This window comes from Rhipicephalus microplus, chromosome 9, assembly GCF_043290135.1.
Source record: "Rhipicephalus microplus isolate Deutch F79 chromosome 9, USDA_Rmic, whole genome shotgun sequence".
Taxonomy (NCBI): Eukaryota; Metazoa; Arthropoda; class Arachnida; order Ixodida; family Ixodidae; genus Rhipicephalus; species Rhipicephalus microplus.
The window spans coordinates 95,330,130-95,341,512 of NC_134708.1; the positions used below are offsets into that span (position 1 = coordinate 95,330,130).

General features: G+C 43.3%; 1 long non-coding RNA gene across 2 annotated transcripts in view; it reads right to left on the reverse strand.

Annotated features, from left to right (window-relative positions):
* The window catches only part of LOC142772022 (uncharacterized), a 32,484-nt gene extending 22,063 nt beyond the window's left edge, over positions 1-10,421 (reverse strand). For both annotated transcript variants that reach the window (XR_012886248.1, XR_012886247.1), the window contains exon 1: positions 4,609-10,421. This is a non-coding gene — a long non-coding RNA (uncharacterized LOC142772022). The remainder of the gene's footprint in view (positions 1-4,608) is intronic.
* Between the last annotated feature and the right edge of the window lie 962 nt (positions 10,422-11,383).

The following is an 11,383-nucleotide window of genomic DNA, read 5'->3' on the forward strand; positions in this document are numbered from 1 at the left end:
GCGAGCTTGGACACATCGAAGTATTTCGTGCTGCAGCTAAACTGGGCTTCATCTATCACCACTTTTTAGACGAACCTGCTTCAAACTCCGCATTTCGTGTTTTTCCTGCAAGGATGTTAGCACTGCCTAAAGTACTTCACGGGTAGTGGTACATGTTGCAGCAGGTATCATCGCTAACTATAAAAGCTTCCAAAACTTGGCGGAAAACAATTGCAAGCATGGAGATCCTTGAGGGGGCGTGTGCATGCAAATATGATATCCGAGAACTTCAACAAATCCCTATTTTTTCATCCCTATATTTACATACATCTTTGCTACAAAAATACCAAGGCCTCACTATGAAGCACCAAAGAGTCAAGTGGAGGAAAAATGCAATTTTCGAAGCTTTATTTCAAAGGAACAGGGGAAAAAGACAGAAAGGAAAGGATTTGATGTCTAATGGTCTAGAAGGGTATGTTTTCTACCCTACTCATAGTAGAGGTTTGTGGGAGCTTTCATTATAATAAAAAGAGAGAGGGGAGAGCACGCACACTTTTCCTTTGTTGTAGAGAGCACGCACACACAAATTCATACGTCTCATAGTGATTAAGACATCATCAGTTTATATTCGCCGATGTGAGTGTCACGATTTAAAGAAGAGGAGCACCGCTTTCGTCGCCTTTACCCGCGATGATCTCAGGCTTTCAGGACGACGATGCAGATTTGTTTTCGCCGTCATTTGTGTGCTATCTATGCGATGGAGTGTGAGCGCAAGGGATTTTTTCTTAGCAGTGCATATAAAGCGAGAATAGTCACTGAATATGTGCTGTTGTGTATCTTCGCTTCCACAGTCAACATAAAAAGGGTTGTTAGTCATATCGATACGAAAGGAGAATGACTTTGCAAAAGCCAAATATAGTCATAAATGGCAAAGTTGACTGATGTGGGACCCCTCCGCACAAACCTGTGCCGCCTCCGTCTTGTCCCTGGTTAGCGCAACGTGACACGGCCACTTGCTTTATTACGCTTCCGATATGGAACAACGCCACCGCAGCTTCACCGGAGGCTTACGTCACCACTGGTGGCTATAAAATCCAAGATACTAAGCTCGGTCATCATACTTCTGTTATCTCAAACACCCGTAGAGTTAGTATGCTTGATCCAAATTTTTTTTTAGGTGCTATAAACAGTTACGTTCTCGCGTTGGGATACGCCCTTCATTGATCGGGCATCCACACTGGGATCACCTCGGCGTAGTCCAGCAGGTGTCTGTAGACGCATAGTTCTCCGGTTGTGGTGGTGGTGATTGCACAGTCTACTTGCTGCATTGCAAGCGGAGAAAGTGATTTTCACGTGGCCAATCAAACTTCGCCAGCCAGTGCCAGCGTGTGATAGCAGAATTTCCTCGAGACTGTCATCTGGAAGCGCTGACCGAACAGCATAATCAGCCTGTTCATTGCCTATCAGTGATTTCGCAGCCTTCGCAATGGGACGTATTTTTTTTTCAAGCGCAGTATGGAAGGTACACCTGATGGTCATATGGTCGCCTTAGTGGAGAGGCCAGATGGTCGTAGGGTCACCTTAGTGGAGAGGCGGGTTGCAATAAGGACCCTATAAGCTGCCTTGAAAGGGAGGGGCAGGCTGCAAAAAACATTCGCCCCCCCCCCCTTCCCTGAAGGGTGAAAGTGATTCCAGTGCATGCCTATGTCTCCTATTTTATTTACCTTCAAAACTTCACGACGCTTCCAAACGCATTTCCTTGCTATAAATCCGTCACCGTAGTATGAAGGTAATGGTGCTCAGCTGCTGACGCAAAGGTCACCGTTTCGATCCCGCGGCCGCGCTGTTCCCATTTGAATGGCGGCGATTTGCTAGAAGCGATTGTGTTGTGTGATGTCACGTCAAAAAACACAAGATGTTCAAGATTTCGGGAGCCCCTTGCTCCCTCGGCGTCCCTCATGATCAGAGTGGGCTTTTCAGCCGTTAAAACTTCAGATACAAATATTCTTATTCTTTGTTCGTTCATTACTTCAATTATTAACTAATACTCTCAGTACTGTTGTACGGATCTTTCAAGAGTAAATATTTTGGTGCTTCGAAATCTTTGTTGAAGTCAGACCTATGCTTCGTGGCGTGCACATTCGTCATGATACGCTGATTGCTCGCCTGTGTCCAATTACTAGAGGCCAGATATTTAGGCCGTGAAAACACGTTTGACGCGCCAAAAATAGGCAGGCAGAACACAGTTTAGGCCTCCATCGACAGATATTGAGGCACAATAAAGTTTTACAAAATCTCAAGTAATCAAAAATTATACACGTGCGCCTCTTGTATGTACAAAGCAAAAGCATAGAATTTTATAGGAAGACGAAAATGCGCCAACAGGGGAACATAACTGAAGCTCGTCCGTTTGGCCACGTTTGAAAAGCAATATACGGTCACTCATCTGGCATAGTGAGTTAGGTGTTTACTGTCCATTCAACATGATATAGGTTCTTTTTCCCTCTGTGTGACTGAGAAGACAAACACGTGAGCAGATTGTAGGATGGTCAAAAGACCGGAAGGAAGTGATGCGTCGTATTGACATGAATATCATTGCGTAGTCTCAATATCAGCCCTGTTTGTGCTAACCGTGAGACGTAAGTTACAAAAAAGCAACAGCACCGTGCACATTGCAATTTCTTTTTATGTTTTCTTTTCTTTACCCTGACGGCTCATCATGGCTTAGCGTTCGCAACCAGCTCACGCCACGTCAGCGCTGCGACGTACAGTAGTTCGGCGCACATCACTTCGATGTTTATGGCATTTTTTCGTATAAGCTGGTGGAACAAGCGAACGATAGGTTGAACTCCACAGAGTTCCTGAGAGTCAACGTTGCCTAGTAGTGCGAACAAGTTCGGTAGACGCTTGAACTTCAAGAGTAGAATGGTATAGCGCAATCACGCCCTCTTCGCATCACCTTCTCAACTAATAGCATAGTTCAGTTAGTCAGTCAACACCGAACTTTTACGAGAGGAAAGTGTGCTCTGGCATCAGACACTTTCACACTGTCTTTGAAAGCCTACTGCAAGTACGATTGCGACGAACTCATCACGATGCAAATTTTCGTTTTGTGAGTTGACAAGATATCCACCAAACGTGCGTAAAACGACACGCGCATCTGCGCAGCCACACAAGTTGTATACTGTTGTTGATAAAGACATATAGGTACTACTCGGTTATTTGCACGTGATAGGGCTTTAAAGCAAACGCTTCTTTGCCCAATCCACTGGCTTCGACACCTGCTACAAGTGTACTCTTCTTTTTCAGGCAGTGGTGTGTGTTAATGACACATGCTATATTACTTGACCACAATGTAGAGTTTTGAAGCAAGTGTGAGTATCGATGTTACTCTATGATATAAAAGTTGCTTGTCATGCGTTCAGTTTCAACTCAAATCACCGGTTTCTTGTTTTTCTCTATTTGCATGTGTCTCGAATTTCCTTTCAGGCACCACGCTTAGTTTTTGCGCACAACAATAATTTGAACTTCGCCGCACATATATCTGGAAATACAGCTCTTTGAGGCTATTACTTCAAACTGCACTCTAATTCAAAATATCATGTTAGAATTCACACACCTGGTGATTTCGAAAATAGGCATTTCTAGGCACCAATACTCATTTATAAACAAATTCCAGCAGTAAGCATTTGTAGCCAATGGAAAAAACACTGTTAACTAGAAGAGACGAAGTGCGAAATGTGGTCAGTGCTCGTTCTGTCTGTTCTTTCTTTGTAGTTCGTCTCTTTTCTTGTTTTACCACGTATGACCAACTATACCAATGAAACACACTCACGGGAAGCATTCATGGGCAATATAAAAACACTACAGAACCCTTTCTTAGACTCTGATTCAGCTCGAATATCAAAGTGGAGTGACAGGAACACAATGTGCAAAATGGGCATTTGACAAAAAAACTAATCACTACTTATTATTGATTGTAATATCACCTTCTTTAATTAAAAACGTTTAGTCACAAATAACTCCTATGTGATTGAGCAAATCGAGCAGTTGGAGCCCTTGCGTTCCCAACCTTGCTTAGATCATCGTTCTTTATGTTCTCTAAATATTAGTTTCCATTATGTCCTAATGTGTACAAATGCAATATTGGCATATAAATTCGGCTAAGCGTTGACCACATACTAGCGAGGGACTCATAGTTTCATCTGACCGATTGAATACTCAGACTTGCACCTTGTTTGGAGCAATCTATTGTGAGCACTCCCTTGGTGTTTGTACGAAAAACAGAAAAGTAGAAGTTTAACTGTAAGTGTTGATATAACACATAAATTAAAGGCTGAACTGGAACTGCCTATTCGTAATATCACATTCTTTATTTTAAATGAGCGTATATCCTGTTGTTCAAGGCTTTTTTCTTGGCAATGAAGGTTGGCGAGGGAGTTAAAATCAGGTTTCTATGTTTGTGTGCCGAGGCACTCACTGCTCAATACGTATACTGAATTTTCGTAAAGTTCAGGCAACCTTTTTTAAGAAACAAGTAGACGAGAAAAAATATTTGTTACAGCAAATGCTACTCATAATGCTCAATGTAACATCGGTTAAGACAAGCCTACAAAAGTGTCCACTCACCTCTTTCATGTCCCAATGTGTACCACGTCCCGGAGCAGTGAAAGTTGGCAATGGCATGTTGGTACACGAAAGTAGCAATGTGGCTAACAGGAGCTCTCTGTGCATACTGGTGAAGTTTATTCCTCATCACCTAAAGGGGACTTGAGTGAAAGTTATCTGATCTGCTATTTTTTGTAGCGTGAGGCGTTGTAACAATACATGCTGCTACGTCAAGAACAATAGAAAGCATTGTTAGGGCAATATTTGCAACCGTCATGCAATTCATACATGCATTCAAGGCACTTACAGCTTGCAATGATAGAATTCTCCATCTGATTTCAGCAGTTTAAAAAAAACCGCTAAAGAGATTTCATCAGGAATGTCTAAAGCTTTTTTCTAACACACGTAGATATATACTGACTATTCATTCATCTTTATAAGAAAAATTTGTTTTTTTTTCTAAACTTGCACAACATTTTACCTTGTTGCCCAACGTGTTTGCGCGCAAATCAAAACGTGCGCTTCAAAGTGAGTTCTTGGCAGTATGTCCCCAAAGTATTATCCCGCTTTTCAACACTCGTCAAACCACCCAAGTCTGCCTTAATTCATATAGTAAGTGAATTTCACTAGGTTAGATAGCACACGGACAGCATATAAACACACACCTACCTCCCCGAGCCTGATAGTAGAGATCAAAGCATCCTATCAAACTTGAAGGTGTACATGCACGCGTAAGAGAGACCGATAAGCAAGCTAACCACAAAACATAAAATGTGGCACAATCTTCTTACTGCTGGTGCGTGTCTTAGTGCGTTTTATTTCCGTATCAGAAGGCTAGTTCACACATTCGGTCCGTACTGGAGAGTACAGGATGCTGTAGATGGGTTTAAACCAGCAGCATGCATCGTAAAGCTGATAGACAAAACCCTTTTCAACATGGCGTTTTAGGTTACGTAGGGTGAAAGGCGGGACCAGTTGAAGCAAGAGCCAACAAGTTCAAGTGTTTTCATCTATTGGGCCCCGTTGTTAAACGAATTAATCCCTCATTATTCGGTAGCACTCCTTGTGGTCACGACAGAACGACTTAACGTGACGCTCACGAAATAAATAAAAAAATATATGGCTTTCGCAATTACTGATCTCAACCCAAGTAAATGTTTTATCAGTTTATGACAATTGATTGGCGTTGTCAGAGAGATCGCACTGTGGCAAGCTTACTTGATTGCCATTATTTGTATCCAAATTTGGATTCCGTAAGAAGCCCCAATTGTGCATTGTGGCCGGTGTTCGGTAATGACTATTACCGTGATGTTTCATCTGCTCAAAACCAGAGCAGATGAAGAGTGATTAAAGTATGCGACACACTATTGTAACTCTTCTGAATCATGATGCGTGCAAAAATAGTTCACGCAATTTAGTAATGAGCCAAATAAATTTCAAACGAAGGTGAACAAATAATGCAGAAACCGGTATGCAGATACTCTGAGGCACGAGAATGAAGCTAAGCTTCATGAAGGTACTCTGAGGTGGTTAATAATGTATATAGAAGATCAAGTAGAGTGCAGAGAGGAATTATCGAGCGAAAAAAAAAAGATGCCGCGGCAAAGAATTTCACAGTAGTCAACAGAAAATAACGAACATTTCTAGAGTACAGCGACAAATTTTCTCGTAATCTTTGACCCTAATATTCATTGTTCTCATGATGATGGCAGACCCAGAGCTGGGCAGAAATAACCGTAAAGTAACCCGGATTACAGGTTTCGAAATACACGGTTGGGAAGCTTAAACTACAGATACTGAGATAAACTTGCAATTGACCCTGATGGGGTATATCAGAGATGCTCGTGCAAAAAGATGAAAAAAGTATTCCAGATTACAAATACACCAATACAGATACTGAGATATATTTCTTTGTGTCGAGGATAGTCATATTTCGTACATATTTGTTGTGTGCAGCATATTATTGAAAAGCAAGGCGCATTTAAACTTGAAGATAAATTTACACATTATTTTATCACCGTACTCTGAGTGCCGTACTGTGAGTTTCATCACCGTACGTCAGTCGAGGCGAGGAGAAGCCACGTATCGAACCATTCGTGTTAACCGTGCTGAAGGTTGTATTTTATGTACCCTAGGTACGCGCCGGTTTATGCCGTGTTGACAGAGCAGAGGGCTTAGGAGTGAGTGAGCAAACTTTATTTAACCAGCGGGTTGAGGCGTGGGCCTAAGCCGCGCCAGGGGCGGTGGAGAGACCCTGTCTCTCAGCCGCCTCCCGTGCTCGCTGCATGGCCCATATTTGATCTGTCCGATCTGAGCTGATCAGCTCGGCTCTCCACCACGCCCCAAGCTGTTCTGGGAAGACTGCATTGGTGTCCTGTATCTGTGTGCATTCTATTAACATATGCTCTAGGGTGGCGCGTATAATGCTACATAGTTTACACGAGTCATCTGGGTATAGTTCAGGGTAGATGCGATTTAGGTGCTTCGGGTTGGGAAATGTTCTAGTTCGAAGTCGCCTCCAGTCAACCTCCTGAGATCTGTCTAATGTGGAGCTAGGTGGTGGAAAGCTGCACCTCGACTTTTGGTAGAATTGGATAATGTCGCAGAATCTAAACATTCTGTCCCTTTCCCACCACTCATCTCCTCCCAGTACCTCATGTGAAGCTCCATTGCGAGTGCGGTAAGTGAGACCTTGCGCTACGCGGTGAGCCTCCTCGTTGAGGTTGCGAATGAGGGACGCACACGGGGTGTGGGCTGGGAACCATATAATATACCTTTCTTCGAATTCCTCGGATGATATGAGATTTGCCTTGCGGAGGACTATGTTGGCTGCCTCGGGAGATATTCTTCCCCGTGCATAGTTACGGATTGCCGACTGCGAGTCGCTGATGACATACCTGCACATTGGGGAAATTATGGCCCTTGCAATAGCCACCTCTTCCGCGATTTCTGAATTATCCGAGCGTATGGAGCACGCGTTTAGAACTTAGTCAGGGCAGAATCCCCGAACTTAATCAGGGCAGAAGAAAAAGCCGCGCTAGAACTCTACTTAAGGCCTACGGCTTAGACAAGGAGGCGTTGTTAGTAGACGCAGCGGAGTACCCTAGTCACAAATCCTACGTTGCGGCAGTAATAAACACCAACCGCAAATGCGTAAACGCGTGCTCCATAGCTCGGATAATTCATAAATCGCGGAAGAAGTGGTTATTGCACAGGGCTTAGGACGCGCTGAAACATAAGAGCCAGCCCTTTTGGTGGACGAAAATTCTCTATTTTTAATCTTCTACAAATACATTACGGAGTGGGGAGGAAGTTCATGAGTTTATGTTGAGTTTTATGACAGGCCTTCTTAACATTTCGAGAAAAGGCCTAAAGGGATCCTGCAACGGTTTTGAAAAGTTTTGCGAGAGTTCAGGCTGGAGCACCATCATAACAATCACACCACAGACTTAGAAACACGCCGTGTACCAATGCCACTACAGACAATTTTATCATATTTTCATTTTCCCCTCTGCCTCGCCTCCTCAACTCATGAAGCACACTGGCCTGACTTGCGATCACAGAGCCTTCATGAGCGAGCTCGACGATTTCACCTTGTACCACTCTAGGCCTCTGAAATCGCATGCCGACCGTTTATGCGCGCTCTCGGGGCCATCACACAGTGCGCCTGGCAGCACCTGCCCGTCTGGCGATAAAGACAAAGATCACGAAGTGGTTCGTATCTGCTCCGACAGGGGCGACAATCCTACCAGGCGATCTTTCTTCCACGCAGTTAGAGCCCATGACAGCCAATCAAATAAGCAGCCACGGTGACGCAGAATTTGTTGCTCTGAGAATAAGTGGTTGAAAACGCGTTTGGCCGAGTCGCACCGATCTGCAGCGATTCGCTGCCTTGAATGGACCGACAACTGCCGAGAACATAAAATTAGATGTCTGCACAGATGGAAACATTGTCGCTCATGGTGACTGAAAAAACACTGTTTTTCTTGCAAAAGTAGAGTTATACTCTTATTTCTTCATTTAAAATTGTGAAATTATCGTGTGGCGCCACGTGGTGGCGGAAGTTTCAATTATCGTTGTGTCCAGTCATGTGACTGTAAATATAGTGTACGTGGTCGCCAATTTTTTCATTAGTTTTGAAATACTGTGTACTTATTTGTAGCAAAAGATGTCACTCCATAAAATATACATATAGGCGTGCGTTACTCGTACGCATAAAAGTGGCGTTGCCTTCGCATGAGGCAATGATCCCATGTTCGTCATCCCTCCTTGAGCAACTTTTCTGCGAGCTCATGAAACCGTGCACCCAGTTTCCGGATCGCTAAAATTTTTGAGCAGGGTGGTCTGTTTTTACAATTTGTCCAGTAAGTTACCTTTACTGCTGGTAGGTGCGGCCGCGCATATGCGCAGTGACGTTTTTGGTGACTTGGTTTGGCTCGTGTATCGAGAGAATAACGATGACGGAACAAGCAATCCACGACACAGGCGCATCAACCTTGCGCGTACGTAGCACCGTACAAGTGCAGAGAAGCTGTATAAAGCCACATAGACTCATTGTAACGGCTTTTTATTTTCCGACATAGTTGTAAAGCCCAGAACAAACATTGAAGGAACTCCTGCGAGAGCAGGACAATGACTGCATGCAAAAGTCGCCAGAAAGGCTACCGTTATTGCTATCAATTCTCAGCGTTGCTGGATTAATGGCCTCATCCTTGTGCGGAGCTTTTCAGAGGAAAAATACTGCCTATAAAATGACGTCATGCTTTCAGAAATAACTAGAAAACACTACGAAGTGCAAGCTTTATGCCACGCTGGAAAAAGCTGGGTCGACAAAAATGAGTTGTCCATCTCTTTGAAGCGTTGTAATAAATTACAGAGATTACGTAGAGCCTATATCGGTCTCTAAATGAGCCTTAGAATTTGGTTTACAGGCGCAATTTTTTGTAAAATTCCCAAGACCCTTTTAGGCTCTCTTTAAACATAAAACGCGTGTCTCCAGAGCCGGTATAGCTTAAGAAGCTTCGCTCCTAAATAGCGTTCAAAGAGAGCAGCGCTTATTTGAGATGCATTAGCCGATTGCCTACCTTTTGATAGCGTAGGTCTCTAAGCTTTTCGTGGGCACCACGTCGCGCAGACAAACAGGTGGGCTGGTGCACGTCATGTTCACCATGTTCTCGATTTTTGCTTTGCTCCCAGAAAACGTTGTCTCCGGTGACTACTCTTCACGCTGCGCCTAAGTGGCCTGGTTGGACGCAAAAAGTCAGATGGACAAAAAAGTGTGCACACACACACGCACGCGCAGGCACGCACAGACACACACATCGAAATATGAAGGAACGAGGAAATAAGGCCTGGTTTTTCTTGAATACACACACACACACACACACACACACACACACATATATATATATATATATATATGAAGTCTAACAAACAATAACACCAAGGCAAGTATAGGGAAGGTTATTAGACGAATCGTAAGGTAAATGTCAAGAAAAAAATGAGGGTGAAAAGATAACTTGCCGTGGGTAGGAACCGAACCTGCGACTTTTGAATAACGCGTTCGATGCTCTACCACTGAGCTACCACGGCGGCTATTCTCCTGGCCACTTTATTGGGTCTATATGTGAATTCAAACATGGCAGTGTCAGTGCCATCAGTAGCCATGGTGGCAAGTGTAGCAGACTCTTTTATTAGCCTGTGTGGCGCCACGCAGCTCAAGAACTTATTACGAGCTGGCAGCTAACAAATAGTCCTTTGTATACAACCTAAGGCACGAAGTCTGCCAGTACGAGACCCTCGTTAATGAATAAGAGAAAAAGTGTATACTTACGGGCTCGTTTTTTCCGTGTTTTGGCACAATAATAATGAATTCAAACAAAGAATAATGCCAAGGAAAGTATAGGGGAGATTATTATACGGAGTCGTAAGGTAAATGTGAAGAAAGGAACGTGTGAAAACCTAACTTGCCCTGGGCAGGAACCGAACCGGTGACCTTCAAGTAACGCGTTCGATGCTCGGCCACTGAGCTACCACGGCATATATATATATATATATATATATATATATATATATATATATATATATATATATATATATATACATATATGTAATGAGATCTAACAGACAGTAATGCCAAGGAATGTACAGGGGAAGTTATTAGAACCAATGGAATGTAAATAAGAAGAAAGAAAAGTGGATGAAAAAATAACCAGCCTGCTCACGGCTGGTTATTTTTTCATCCACTTTTCTTAATTCTTATTTACATTCCATTGGTTCTAATAACTTTCCCTGTACATTCCTTGGCATTACTGTCTGTTAGATCTCGTTAATAATGTGTTAAAATACGGAAAAACGAGCCCTTAGGTATACACTTCTTTCCCTTATTTTCATTGAACGAGGGTCTCGTACTGGCAGACCTGGTGTATTTAGGTTGTATAAGAGGGACAATTATTCAGCTGCCCGCTCATAATAAGTTCACGTGCTACGTGACGCCAAAACATGCGCATAAGAGTGTTTTCACACTCGTCGTTTGGCATATAGATGGCGCTGACTGTCACTCCTACTTCTAAATTCACATATAAACCCAAAAAAGGGGATGGAGAAAAGGCCGCTGTGGTGCTCAGTGGTTAGAGCATCGAACGCGTTATTCGATGGTCGTAGGTTCGTTTCCTGCTTATGGCTGCTTATTTTGTCATCCACTATTCTTTCTTCTTGTTTACATTCCATTGGCTCTAATAACTTCCCCTGTACATTCCTTGGCATTACTGTCTGTTAGATCTCAATAATAATGTTT